Source organism: Ochotona princeps, chromosome 10, assembly GCF_030435755.1.
Source record: "Ochotona princeps isolate mOchPri1 chromosome 10, mOchPri1.hap1, whole genome shotgun sequence".
In the NCBI taxonomy this organism is placed as follows: Eukaryota; Metazoa; Chordata; class Mammalia; order Lagomorpha; family Ochotonidae; genus Ochotona; species Ochotona princeps.
Window position 1 is genome coordinate 53783467 of NC_080841.1, and position 15581 is coordinate 53799047.

Genomic DNA, 15581 nt, shown 5'->3' on the forward strand with positions numbered 1-15581 from the left:
GGTGTATAGGCTGCCGGAGGCAAAGCCAAGCGGAAGGATACACCCTTGTGCATCAAAGCAGAGCCATAAGCACCAACATGAAGATCAAGAGTTTGGTCATCACCTTAACAAAGCAGAACCTAATTTCCTGTGTTAAGTCAGGGACCAGAAAGACTGGAGCCAGGGTAAGATCACTAGAGAAGAGGGTTTGAAATGACTTGCACCTTTCTTTAATAAATATTAAAATAGTTCGGCTTCTCAGGTACTTAAAAATGTCAACAAATTAGGCCCTTTGGGCTTAGTTGGCCTAGAAATGACTTTAAAAAAACTTATAGAACAGCTTTGCATGTTACTATCTATCTTCATATAATATTATATAACCTTTTTTGTAGAATAATATAAAAGAGGAAATAAGGATCCCTCTTATTTTAGTAACAGGTTTTATTGAATCGTTTAATAAAGAGAAGAGCATCAAAATTCTAACTGTGATAGTAATATAATCCTTCCATACACATTAAGTCATCATCAGATTACTTAGTGAATAATACTATAATGTAAATGGCTGTGCAAATAGTTGTTAAAATCTATTTAAGGAAGAGATACAAGGAAAAAAGTCTGTGTTCAGTATAGTCTCAATCATTATAGGCCTAACTGCATTTTCAGTCCATCTTTAGTTCAATCCTTATAGTTGAAACATGGACTCAATGCAATAGCCTAGAGGCTAAAATCCTCATCTTGCATGTGCTGGGATCCCATACAGGTGCAGGCTCATGTCCTGGCTGCCTCAAGAACAGGGAAGGCCAACTGTGTAGTGATTGTAAGAAAGACTGTGTAGGTTGCCTTTCTTATTCTTTACCAGGGAAGATTGAATCTTTTGGTTCCAAATTTCTTGTTGATGTAAGTTGCAAAAGTTGATGAAATCCTTGCTTTTGAAGGGTGTTCAAATAGTCATGGAAAATTTGTATTATTAAAAAACTGGATGGGTTTTGAAATGTATGTGCAACAGAAGAAATATCTGTTTATATCATTTCCATGAACTTTTTAAAGCCCCCTTGTATTTTATCATAGTGTGTGTTATCCTGTCTGAATCTACCACACATTTATCCATTCTACCTGTGTTGAGGACCTACAGTGTTTATGTTCTGGTGCTTTTTTGATAAACACTGCTGTGAAGATCAGTGGTCACATTCTTTGAAACTCAGATGGATTCATTTCTTGTGAGAGTATGCCTAGACATAGAACTTATTTGTAAAGATTCCCTAATTTTAACTTCAGTCTAGTAGGTAGGAAGATCATACTATGTTTTCTTTTTGGTATAGAAAACTAATTTGTAAGCAAATTATAGTGGTCAAACCGTTCATAATAGAAAGTTAATCTACTATAAAATAAAATGTCTAATATTGTAAACACAACAACAAAGCAAGGGTTTTTGAAGACTGTCCTAACAAAGGCTTTTGAAAACAGTAGTAAGGACCCAAGTGTGGCATCCTAAAAGCAGCTCGGAAGAATCTGGAGGACAGAAGAGCTCTGTTTTATCTGGAGAAAGCAGAAGTGTTCCCCATCTGTTCTGATTGCCCAATTTCAGCAGGCAAACTGAAAAACAACAAAAAAAAAAGGGGGGGGGAGAAGAAGAAAGAAGAAGAAATGAGTGCAACTGGCGTCTATTCCATGATTTTTTTAAAGGAATGCAAGTTGCTGTTTTAAAAACTTCATGATAAAAAACTAAGTCATTTCACTTTCTCATTAGGGAGTCATATAATTCCTCTACTTAAGCGGAAGTGTTATAGTTACTTCACTCTAAAAGCTTGGCGCATGCTAACTTTGCAGCCCCAGGAAATGTATTTCTCCATGTCTGTGGGTAATAGTGGTCTTGCCTGTCTTCCCCTCATTCGTTCTCCATCTCCTGCAAGCAGCTTCCCCTCAACACCTCATTAAACGGAACACATGTGTGCAGGAATGGTGAAACCACAGGATTCTCCATGGAACTAAGCTGTCCGTCCACCCGGATTCCATCTGAAGAATGCATTTGCAGAGTGGGCAAAAAGTGGACCTGTGTTGGCTGGAGGTCTGTGGACCACCCCGCCCCCACCAGTTCTAATCCTGGGGAGGAAAATAAGAATGAGCTCTCCACCTGGAGTTTGAAAGTTGGATCTTGGGTGCTGCTTCTATGTGTGACCTTTAACAAAGAAGTCAAATGAGGCCATGATCCCCGAGGCCTGTTCCCTGTCTCCAAAATGTGGTTAGTCTCAGATGAATGCTACACTCCTCCCGAATTTGAGAATTGCATCATTCTGTGTTTCTTGCTTCAACATTAACTTCAACTAAATTCCTTTAGTGCCATGATTGAATCTCTCCATTACACAATGGAGTTGCTATTGCGATTATCTTGTAAGTGAATGCCAAACATTATTCAGCAACCACCCCCACCTCACTGTCACACACACTTTTTCACCAGCTTTGCTTCCCCACAAGAACTCTCTTATTCAACAGAAGAATGATTTTCCTTCAGTAACAGGGAATAAGTGATTGCTCTTGAAAACTGGAATATTGTAGACAGACAAATCTAGTGTCATGGTTGTATCACTGACCGTAGAGTCTGAGTGCTTGGGTGCCTATTTTTTTTCTATTTTCTTTAAAAATTAAAAAAATTGTTTCATGATAGTTTCTTAAGATTGGGGAATCCCCCTTTCACCCTCCTCCTTCTCTCCACCCCCACTGTTTTCCTCTGTGTGATCACAATATTGTAGTCCTTCAACAACAGTCTCAGATCCATCATACTGCTGTTTACGTGTATCATGATGTTGTAGGTATGGACAGTGGTAGAAAGTCCAGCATTTTATTTGTCAAGATATATTTAAGTTGTGTTGGGAGTCCATCTTTTATTTTCCATGATACAGTTGTGTAGGTATAGGGATTCCCCTATTCCGCTTCTGCCGACCTGCTCCCCATTCTCCTCCTGCACTGTTTTCACCTATGTCATTACAATAGTATCGTCCTTTGCAGCAGTCACAAGTCCAACATTCTGCTATTTAAGTGTATCACAGCATTACAGGTATAGACAATGGTAGAAAATCTAGTATCATATTGTCAAGGTATATTTAGCTGTTTCACTGGGAGTCCTTTTATTCAGGAGTAGAGATGCCTACTGTGACATATTTTCACTCACCCGTATGCTAGTCTGCATTCTACAGTTCAGTATGAGAATGTATGTATATACATGTTTACCTATATATTTATCTTGTGTTTTGCATGAATGTCGTCTTGTAACAGAGAACATATAGTAGTTGATGTTTACAGGTTGACTTATCTCATTGAGCATCACGGTCTCTAGTTGGACCGTTTGGTTGCAAATGGTAGAATTTCATTCTCTTTTAGTCACTGAGCAGTGTTCCATGGAGTAGATGTATCACAGTTTCTTTATCCATTCCTCTTTGATGGGCATCGGGATTATTTCTGTGCCTTCACTATCATGGATTATGCTGATATAAATGTGGGGCTGCAGGTCACTTTCTCATATACAGATTTCACTTCCTTTGGTGCCTGCTGAGACTCTGCCATTTGTCTTATTGTGTAACTATGATCAAGTGACTTAACTTCTCTGTTTCTGATTTTTTTCATCTGTGACAAGAGGATAGTAGAAATGATGCCTACCTATGGGACTGTTATGAGAATTAATCTCATATTTCTTTTTAATGTTTTATTTGTATATTTTTTTACTTTTATTTGAAGACAGAGAACATAGAATGAGACTGAGAGATCTCTCATCTGCTGGTTCACTTTCCAAAGGCCCACAATGTCCAAGCCAAAGCTGAGAGTCAGGAGCTCAATCCAGGTCTCCCACTTGAGTAGCAGGGACCCAAGTACTTAAGCTACCACCTGCTGCTGTGTAGGCTGCACATGTTAGCAGGAAGCTGGAATCAGGAGCAGACTCAGGACTCACACACAGGCACTGTGATAAGGGGCGGGCTTATCCCAAAGCCCTGCCCGGGCAAGTTCCTACTGTTAAGGCACTTAGAACCTGACACAAGGTAAAGATTAGTTGAGATGGATAGGTCATGTGAGCAAGCAACAAGACCTTACTTAGAAATTAGAAAATCAGAATCTTAAATGTGAAAGCTCTGCCACCAGCATAACATATGTAAACCCCTTATTGTGAACAAAACTATTATTAAACACCACCACAAGTTGTTTAATGGTGGCAATGCTAAGTACAAATAAGATTGTATTAACTTCCTTTCTAATGATTCATGACTATGCAAGTCAAGTCCAGCTGCAGGATTAGTATGGATAAGATTGTGCTTACAGGACGTGACAAAAATCACTACCAACCAATGCAAACCCATTAGAAATCCAGAAGCTTAGTAATGTGTTTAATTATGGCAAACAGAGTAAGTAGTTTGTTGCCATTTTGTAATGATTTTTTTTCATTTGTTGGAAAAACTGATGGTAACTACAGGATATCTTTTGCAAGTACTCAAAGAATTGGTGTCATATAAGTTGATATTGTGGTTTTCCCAAATACTAAATATAAACCTGAACAGATCTGCAGCAAGATAAAATAGATGTCAGTCAAATCTTGAGTGGGACAGTGTGGTCAGCCTGGCTGATAAAACTCATTGGTAAGAAGTCCTGACTCCACCAAGTCACAGGGAACTCCGTGTGTTCACAGATTTCTTGACCTTCTCATTTTTTAGCACAAAGTGGAGATTCAAGGGATCTTTATTGCCTATATTGCTGATTAGTTTCCTGGCAAGGAGGTCTGAGCTTGGGCAGCTGGCAACTATTATTTATTTTATGCACTCCGCATCTGATGAAGTGTCATGGTCTGAGTCTTTCAAGATTCAACCCTTTCATGATTTGGCTATCTTCTCTCAAGACCAAGGGAAAAGTTTACTAAAAGAGATATTTGGATGAATGACCCTTTGTTCTTGCTTAGTGTGGTTTTAATTTTAATTTCAGGTGTGCTTTGGTTGCATACTGCATAAATGCATAAGGAACCCATTAATAAAAATTCTCTTAAATTGCCTTTGAATGTGGACTTCAGTGAGTAGATGGATCTAACATCCTTCTATTAATCATTAGTTCATGTCCGTTACTGGGATTTGTATGGAGCACGGCTGGGGCTTGTGAATCAATGAAACCTAGGTTTTAAAAAAGAGACAATTCAGGAGTAGGTGTTTAGCCCAGTGGTCAAAGCCCACATTCCACCTCAGAAAACCTGAGCTTAATATCTGATTCATGACTCCAGCATCCTGCCAATGCAGAATTGAAATGCAGTAGTGATGGCTCAAGTGATTGGATTTCTGGACTGATATGGAAAAATCATGTTGAAGTCCTCATTTCAGATCTCACACTCAACCATTTTAGGATGAGACAATGGATCAGAGTGCTAGCTCTCTGTGTCTCAGACTTTAAAAAAAGTTTCTGGTGCATAGGAGGCACTCAGTAATGTATTTTGAAAGTGAAAAAGAGAATTCATGTTAGAAAAATAATGTGAATCAGTGTTTGGCTTATAAAACAAGAATAAAACAAAAATGAGATACCATTTTTCAGCTACCACAATTATCCAGGGTTAAGTAGCTTTGCTGCTGCACTATGTAGTTTGGCCTTATGATGTAAGGAGGGAATCAGGCACTATGTACCATGGGCATGTATGTTAGTACAACTTCCATGAAGAGCAGAATTGACAGAATCTAGTTGCTTTTTTTCCCTATTCGTGACTTTTAATGCTTCTAGAAGTTTACCTTAGAGATACTTTAATATATATACAAAAGACTTTTTCTCTTCTATTATTGTAACATTCATCAACTGAGGACCAGTTCAATGAAACATTACAGACGATGAAGAATTCACAGCTATGAAGATAGTGATTTTTAGATTGTCTCAGCCATGGCAGAATAATTGCTCTATTGAGAACTGGCTACTTTGGCTACAGGTCAGCAGTGTAAGAGTAACTTGTTGGTCTGCTACTCTTGTTAACTTTCAATTTTGTGTAATCTGTGAATGTTTCCTTTTCAAGAAACACTGACAAAGTTTCTGGAAAAAAAAAAAAAAAAACAGAATCTCCATCTTGTGGATCAGAAATGTTTTGCTCCCTTTCAGGCAAGTGTGTATAAAACTAGTGACTCTATCATAGAAAGAAATAAAGATCAGCACCCAGAAAGTACCAGTGGGATCTAGAACAAGCAGTTTAAGTTGATGGAGAAGTGAGAAGAGCATGTCTCCTCCCTGTCTCCATTATGCCTTGCTCTGTCTTCTGTCTGCAAGCTCTGAAAAGGAGGTGGTGGTGTGGCCTTGAACTATGTTGTTCTGCTTTACTGACCTTCTCTTCTGCAGGCCAACACTGAGGTGGGAAGTGAGGTGAAGCACACACAAGAGAGAGTGGAGAATTCTGCTCCTGGGGACTTACTTTCTAGTTTGCTTCTACCCAAATGTTGTTTGTTTATTTTGGGGACAGGGAACTGGGTGGAGGGAGGGAGAGAGGGGAAGAGAGAGAGAGAGAGATGGAGAGACTATATCTGAAAAATCCATAATGGACCAGGTTGAAACCAGGAGCCAGAAAACTCAGTGCAGGGCCCCTATATGGGTGGAAGGGCCCAAGGACTCAGGACATTACCTGCTGCCTCCCAAGGTGTGTGTTAGAAGGAAGCTGGAACCAAGAATACATCTGGGACTTAAAATCCAGTATAGAATTTGGATACCTCAAGCGGGGTGTTAGCAGCTCTAACAAACCCTCCCCACTATTTCTCCCATCTTAGGTCTGTTTTTAGGATCAGTATAAGGTTGTATGGAAAATTGGAGATAACGTCACAGATGTCCCAGTGGGATTGGAGCTGAGAGCCATCTCATTCCCTGGGCCTGGATCCTGTCTCCGATGCTCACTGCAGAAAATCCCTCTTTACTCTACAACCCAGCAGAAAAATGGAGACAATAGAGAGAAATTTCTATCAAGCTGAATTTCATTCATTCAAGCTCAGAGATGACATCTTTTCTATTTTGGATGTATGCTGAAATGTCTTTTGTTTTTTAAATCCAATCATGGTGATGGCAGATGGTAGTTGGCTTCTTATTTACTTGTTTTGAATGCCTAAGTATAGCACATAAGATATTAGCAACCCTCATAGGTTGGTCCTCCCAGTATGTAATTTCATTTTCCAATTATGCTGTTCCATGATGCCCAGTATCTGGGAGCCCTCCTCTAAGTGAAGCCCTATGAGGCTCAGACCCTCAAGTCACCAACCACATGAGGCCAGTGTTCCTCAGGCACCAGAGTCAGAGACATGACCCCCTGTCATGAAACCATCCTCAGGATTGTCATTGGTGCAAGAATGTCAGAGCCTGTGCAGAAGTGCAACCTGATCTCTTAGGATGACCTGGGTGAAGATGCACGTGCCTGGAGTCAAACACAGTGCTGCTGTTGTGGAATAAATTCAGGTCATACCAGGTCCTCTAACTTTGGATTAGCACTCCAGCTAAGCTTGGCCAGGGATTTGTATATTGAGTGAGGATCTAGGGTTAAGTGATTACGGTTCTGAGGTATGCGTAAGGACCCATCCACCAGGAGCCCAGGGTCTGGTCATCCTTCCCTTGTCTTGTGGGTGCTTGTTTTTTTTCTCGTCAATGAGATCATGTTCATCTTGATGGGAGCTAAAGGTTAAGAGACATCCTCCAATGGGAGGCGTTCTTCAGCCAGCTATATCCAGACTCCTCTTCCAAGTTCTGTCAGTAGGGTGAGGGAGAGCTAGCTTGAAGACTGTGCAGCTCCCAAGAGCTTCTCCATCTGCATTCTGGTGGTCCCTGCTCTCTGAGAGCTCTGTTCACATGCTGTCTCCCTGCCACAGCTGTCCAACGCCCCCAGCCAGCTTCCCTGCAGCATCTGGGGTTTAGGCTGGGATACAGCCAGTTCTACAAATGCATAGTGATGCGCACTGGGAAATGTCAGTGTGCGCAGTGCCTGGGCCTTAGTGGGAGACCCAGGGATCAAGTCAGAAAATGTGTAAGTTATAATAGATGGGTCTTGCTGTCCGGAAATGTAACATCTCAGGAATTTCATTTGTAATCAGTGAAACTGACCCTCTTATGAAGAGGCAGGAATAAATAAAAAGACAACATTTAGCCAGAGATTAGTGATGGTGTGTTCCCTCCCTGGCAGAGCTGGTGATAATTGCAACCTCCTGTAAGGATCAAGTGCTTATCTGGAAATGCCAGGCAGAGTGGAAAGAACTTGTGTAAGTCCCAGTCTCAGCTTCTACAGAGCATGTCGCCTCCCCTCATCACAAGTTCAGCTCAGGGATGCGGCTCTAGTGTGAATGTATGAGGTGAGAGTGGGTGGTAGCTGGAGCAAGGGACACAGCTGATATCTGCAGAATGATAACGGATAGAGCAGCGGGAGCCTACACTGACTTCATGGGAGAGGTTATTGTTCCAGCAGCTACTCCTCTCTGGCACCCCCTGTCATAGTGGGTCACAGTAGTGAGGATGTAGGATGGTGGCACCTGCCACTGCGCATCAGTTACTGACTTTCGCGGGGATTCAACTGTTATAGAAGCCAAGAGATGGTACCATTTCCTTTCATCTAGAACTTCATTGGAAATTATTCATAATTCAGGAAAATAATTTCACCAATGGCAATACCACTGTGGGATCTCAGTCTCTGATAGAAAAGGCTATGGACATGTCTCCTTTTTTGTATCGGACTTCAGCAGAATTAACCCCATGCTACTTCCCCATAATTTCCAGTGCAGTTGCATTGCCTGTGTTTGCATATCCTGGGAAACATGATTTTGTGGCAGATGACTTTCCTTTTGTTTCTTGTTTGCGCGTCAGAGGATTGTATTGATTTTCTTCAAGTAGTATGTGTAGGCAGGTTTTATTTATGTGGGAGTTTTATATGAGGACAGTAAGGGACATTGTTAAACAAAGAGTCATTGAATGAAAGGATTAGGAGTCATTGATAAATCTAAACACTATGGAAAAGGCTCTGGGGAGAGAAAACCCAGTAAGTCAGAATTACTTTACGTAGCTGGTTCTCCCTGGGGGGTGCTTTGGATAGAACAGACTGACTCATTTTGGCAATGACCTTCCCTCCCTCAGAGGTGGCCATGGTGGAGAACATGGAGCAGTAGTCACTTCACACACCTCCTAGGCTTGCAGTTCTCATCTCAGGTTCATGTTATGTGCATTACCTAGAGCTGTTGTGTTCATTCTCCAAACTAGCTGGCATCTAAATCCTCCATATCTTTTACAGATGAGAATGAGTCATCAGAAAATCTGTAAACATTCAGCAGGGTGTGGTAAGGGCCTGAATTCCCTCAATATTGGTTTGAACTCTGAGAAGCAAAATGCCTCAGAGAGGGTTGTGCCATGGGACCAAGCACATGGTTCTTGGAACACCCTCAGTATGTCCATCTTGTGGTGACCCTGGAATCCTTCCCTGCCTCTATCTCTCCAAGTAGCAGAGCACGTGACAAGTGATGATCAGACAAGTCCCTGTGTGTTTCTCTCCTCCTGAGCCGGGTCCCACTGCATGTGCCTGACACTCCACTGCCTGTTAGTTCTGGAAGTCTTGAAATCTGTCCTTGTGAGAGAACAGGGGCTATGGGTGCAGGATCGGGGCTCCAGCGGGTCAGGGCACAGATGTAGATGGACAGAGCTTCTGTGCTTTTCAGAGAGACTGTCATCGTGGAGAAGGCCCTTGAGCAGGGAGGACAGGGCCGGCTGTGTAAGCCAGCTGACAGACACAGGAGAAAGGAGAGCAGACACAGAGATGACCACCGCCTGACCCAGCCCAGTGCCAGCCGGCTAGGGCCCTATAGAAACAAAGCTTTAAATTCACATGTCCGTTCTCCATGAGGCAGCCAGAGCAGACAGGCTAGCCTTTATAACTACTCCCCACCCCAGACAGGCAGCTGAACCCCAGGGCCATCAGAGGAGTCTGTTTTACTTAAACAAGCATAGTATCTCCAAACTCTTCTTTCTTTCTGGTTTTAAGATAAGGTAGAAGTTTGACACTAGCTCATCAACAGGACATTTGAAATCAGTTGCTTTTACATATGTTGTGAAGGACTGTTTTATCCACCTTTTGTGAGATTTAATTGAGAAAAAATAAAATAAAAATAGATTAAATACACAGTAAATAAAATAATTATAAATGAATAAAATGAAAAGATGTGGGTATAGTGAAATAGTCACCATAATCATGAAAATTAATATTTTATCACTTTCTGTAGTTACCATTTTCTCTCTCACAGTTTTGAATCTTTTGATGAGAGTACTTAAGCCACTCACATGCCTAAAGAATGGAGAGAAGAAAATGATAGCACATCATGCTGCATGTTCTTTTATCCCATTGAACTTTGAGGAAGGATCTTTGCAAATTTCAAATATATCATGGTGCATCAAAAACTTCATGGAAAGTGGACTTAAAGCATTAGTTTATTTTGGAAATCCACAGAAAATTTTTTCAGAATGTGCATTTTCCATGAGCCTTTTAAAGCCCTGCATGCAATGCAGCATTGTTAATTATGTGCCTGTGGCTGTACATTAGGTCTCCAGCAGTGATTCATCTTACATAGCGGAAACCATGTGCTTTGACCCTCACCTCCACCATCCCCCAGCTCCCTACTCAGCTCCTAGCAACCACCAGTCTACTCTCAGCTTCCCTGTTTCAGACTCCACATGTAAGATCCAGAGGTATTTGTCTCTCAGTATCTGGATTGTTTCACTTAGTATAATACCCTCCAAGTTTGGAGAAGTACTATCAGGAGAGCTGAATTTCCACATTGCAGAAGAAGGAAATTGGGCTCTTAATACTGTATGTAAAAATCAAGGCAAAATGGATTGAAGATGATCATTCAGAGGGTTGCCTTTTCACTATATACTGTAACATAATCAAGTAGCCAACATAAATCTAATTTTAATTTTGCTTTTTAGGTATCTCTAATAATTGCTTCATAATTGTATCAAATTGATATTTAGGTTTGCTGATCTAGGCACTAATGCGGTAGCTAGGTCATCTTATTAATGAGTTCTCTAGTGGTCTGACCCACTGCTTCATACCATACCTTCAAATAGATGGTCCTACTGAGTAGAAACTCACTCTTTAGCATGAACAGAAAGCTATTTCTAGAAAAACATTGTATGTTCAGTTGCGTATTGTCTTTGGCATGCACACAGGTGCAGTTCATAGAGGTTGGTTACCATGAATTGTGCTCTTGTTGATTCAGATGACCTCGCCTTCGTAGAGTACTCTTGCATTTGAAGTGGGTGATTTTTTTCAGGGATGCAGAATGTTATTGTACTTCCTGAAAGAATGATCTACTCACCATCTCCCTAGGGAGGAGGACTGAAAGGAGGCCAGCTTCATGCCTATAGAGTGAATTCAGCCCATTCACAACTTCCAGAAAGTACTGCTTTGCTTCAGTTCTGCCAAAATGTTAAGCCTGTTGGAGACTCTTCACAGACATGGGGAACGTGATTGGCCTTTGAGATCAACACAGAAAAGAACTGAACTTTTTTCTAAACCTAAAAACACATCCTTAAATATTTAAGGGTGCATAACAAATTCCAGTGTGTGCCTACCATATCAAATGTGTTCCTGATGAATTCTTGTCATCAGGCAAGCCCCAACACAGCAATTTGTGCAAGGTGACCACTAAACTTTAGTTAATGGCGGAAGTGTACTTTTGCGACCAAGTTTTGTACCATCAAAGTTAAGTGTGAGTGGTATTGGGATCCAGAGCTGGTGATATTAAGAATATGGTTTCTATCCACTCAAAGGATTTAAGGCTCAAAATCTACTGTCCATCATTGCACCAGCCTAGTTTCCTTGCCATCTAGTGCTGCAAATCCCATTTGAGGTGGTTGAAGGGAGAAGGGGCTCTTATATCTCACTAATGCCCTCTGTTCTGATATAGATCAATGAGCTCTCCTTCATCCCTTAAGTCCCAGAGTGAGTGGCACCCAGCTACTCACATACCTAAAGAATAGAGAGGAGAAAATGATAGCACATCATGCTTCATGTTTTCCTATCCCATTGAACTTCGAGGAAGGAACCATGACTTTTCTTAGCAAGCACCAGAACCCATCCCAGCATCTGGCTGCATTTCTAAATGAATACATTTTAAAAAAAAAAAAAGAATACTTGTTTAAAGAATACATCAATCAATGAACACAGAAGGTTTAAATTTGTTACAAGTATTGATACAATCTCTCTATAATAGAGAGAAATTTGGCAGAACATAGTTTCTGTAAAAACTTCTTCGGTTAATCTACTGAAGCCATTCTTTACCATATTCTCACATGTTGATAAACACTGGTATCACACAGTTTCCCTGCTTTAATATGTATGTGATCCTATTGCTTCCTTGAAACGCAAGTACTTCAGTGTAGTTCATAATCATTCCCTAACCCTGAAATTCACATTTCTTCTGCATGGCATCCACAACACACTACCAATTCCCCCCTCTCTTTGTAGGCTCACTTGCAGATTTCTCTCCTTTGAAGACTGTTTAAGTGATTTTGTTCATAAATGCAGCATGTTCTACATACTTTCTCTTTAGACCCTATAAATGATAGTCTCTGAAGTTGGCTGCTTATATATATTTATTGCTATTTTCTTTGGAAGGCACAGAGAGATCTCCCATTCACTGATTGATTCCCTAAATGCTGATACTGGGCAACCTGGGCCAAACTGAAGCAGGGAGCCGGGAACTCAATCTGGGTCTCCCACATGGCAAAACCCAATCATTTGAGCCTTCATCTGCTGCAGAAAACTGGAGTTGGAAGCAGAGCTGGAACCCAAAGTCGGACATACCATTCAGGGTTGCAGATGTCCCAGATGGCCTCTCAAGGATTGCACCAAACGACTCTCCTCTGTTTGTATTTGATTTTGAAGATTTTTTAAAAGGCTTATTTGTTTTTATTAGACAAATCTACAACGAGAAGGAGGAACGGAGATGCTGGTTCACTCTCCAAGTGGCCGCGATGTCCAGCTGAGCAGATACAAAACGAGGAGCCAGGAAAGTCTTCTGCGTCTCCCACATGGGTGCAGTATCCCAAGGCTTTGGGCCATCCTCCACTGCTTTCCCAAGCAACAAGCAGCGAGCTCAATGAAAAGTGGAGGAGTGGGGACATGAACTGGTGCCCATGTGGGATCCTGCTGGGTGCAAGGCTATTGTGTCAAGTCCCCACCATCTGATTATATTCTTAAAGAAGCCACTACCTTATATTGTCATTAAAGTATCAAAAATTACTTTAAGAAGCAACCATTGTTGAGACTAGGAGGCTAAATGGTTTATTTGAGAAAGATTAACTCTGCTGCAGCCACTAACCCTTTGTCCATTCCAGGAAGAGGGGAGGGAGATAAATAAGTATATCTTTTGTGAAATTACAAATATGAAGAGTAATTTGTGTAAATTCAGTTTTTAAAGGGAGGAGTAGAGAAATAATTGATTTTGTACACTGTGTGCTTTCTGGAAGACCAGAATCATAATGCATTGATGTACATACATACCTATCCAAGAGTCTCTTGGTGACATGGCTCATGGTGTTGATGAGAGAAGACACCTGGCTCTCTGAGGGTCTGCAGGAAGCAGCAGTTTTGACAAAAGATGGCACCCGTCTTGCAGGAAGCCCTGTTGTGTTGAATCTTTGTTGTCGATGTTGTTGCTGTAGTTACTGAATGCATTTCAGACCTGGCAAACAGATTAGCAGATAGGAAGTTCTGCGGACGCATTTCCCCATCAGGGAAATAAATTTTCTGTACCTTCTCCGTGATTGAAGTCATTCATCACAGCACTCCCCAACCCCTCCCTGGTGTCCTTGACTAACAGGAGACACCTGTGCAGAGCATGCTCACATTCCTTCCTTGGAGGCCTAAGAGCAGAATGCAAACAGTAATGAACAATGTGTACAATTTATGACAGGCCATCAAGCTGAACTATTTTGGCAGACCCCAGACCTGCATTTTAAAAACATGATGCTTTTTATTGTTTTTTTCTTTCCAGTTGTGTATTTTATGGTAACTTTGTGTGGATGTCAGAATGCTGGCTGATGTCCATCTCTACCTCCTTAGAGCACATGAAAATTCATGGTAGATAGTGAGTTCTGGAGCACTCTGACACCAAGGGAGAGGGAGTTGAATTGTAAAGCAGATATGCTTTCTGTTTCGTTCTCAAGCTCACATGCGCTACTTCCTTCTACGGCATCAGAGCTCACTGTGAAGTGCTCACACACACCATTGGGGACCAAGACCATAGTCTTCATGAGCACAGCAATTTGAAAGTTATGGAAGGCACTCAGGGGCTAAAACTCAGGACTCAACTGTTGAACCATGGCTGGTTTTGTTCATATAATCATAGTAAGAATGGCCATCATCACCTTGCAGCTGAGTGTTCTTGGTAGATTCTATCTGACCAAAAGACCTTCCTAAGCACTTGTCTTAAGACTATAGTCTTAAAAGGAAGGAGATTCTGGGGCTGGTATGATGATTCAATTGGCTGATCCTCAGCCTACAAGTGCCAGCATCCATGTAGGTGCTGGTGCATGTCCCAGCTGCCCTACTTCCCATCCAGCTCCCTGCTTGTGGTCTAGGAAAGCAGTCGAGGATGGCCCAAAAGCCTTGGGACCATTTACCCATGTGGAAGACCCGGAAGAATTCCTGGCTCCTGGCTTCAGATCAACTCAGCTCCAGCTGTTGTGCCCATTTGTGGAGTGAACCAGAAATGGAAGATCTTTCTCTCTCTATCGATCTTTCTGCAAATCCACCTTTCCAATAAAAATATGTAAATATTTAAGGAAAAAAGAAGGAAGAAGATTCTGACACATGTGACAACATGGATGAAATATAGGCTATTATGCTAAGTGAAGTAAGATAGTACCCAAGGCCAACACTGTATAGTGCTGCTCATACTTGGTCTTAAGAATCATCAGATTCACAGAGATAGAAGTAGAATGATTTGGGCTGGCATTGTAGCACAGAGAGTTAAGCCACTTGCAATACTGGCATCACGTAATCACGTATGAGCACTAGTTGGAGTCCTTGCTGCTCCATTTCCAAGCCTGCTCCTTGCTCGTGCACCTGCGAAAGCAGTAGAAGATAAGTCAAGTAGCTGCCATTCATGTGGGAGACCTGGGTGGAGTCATCCAAGCGTCACACTGGTCCAGCCATGGCAGTCATTTGGAAGCAAAGCAGCAGATGAAAAAATCTCTGTGTCTCTCACTCTGTTACTCTGCCTTGCCAGTAAATAAGTCTTCCACTTTGAAAAGTACAATGATGATTGCCAGGGGTTGAAGGAGAAGAAAGGAGGTCACTGTGTAATAGGCGCCTTCAGTTTTGAGAAAGGCAAAGAACTGTGGAGATGGATGGTGATGACGGTTATACAACAGCCTGAGTGCGATTCACACGGCCGAATGTAACCTTCAAACAGCTGAGATGGCAGGTTTTGTTATGTGAATTTTACCACAATGTTAGACTTTTGAGGTTAAAACAACAAAAAGGCAAACTGCAAGCAGAGGAGAAAGGGCATTTGCAAGATTTCTTAGACTTTTAAGTGGCAGAAGCATGAGGAGTTGACACAGGAGATGGGATTTTTTCCTGGATC

General features: G+C 41.6%; 1 protein-coding gene across 2 annotated transcripts in view; it reads left to right on the forward strand.

The window, feature by feature from the left end:
* The window catches only part of FRMD4A (FERM domain containing 4A), a 571779-nt gene that overhangs the window by 237140 nt on the left and 319058 nt on the right, over positions 1-15581 (forward strand). The window lies entirely within an intron of this gene.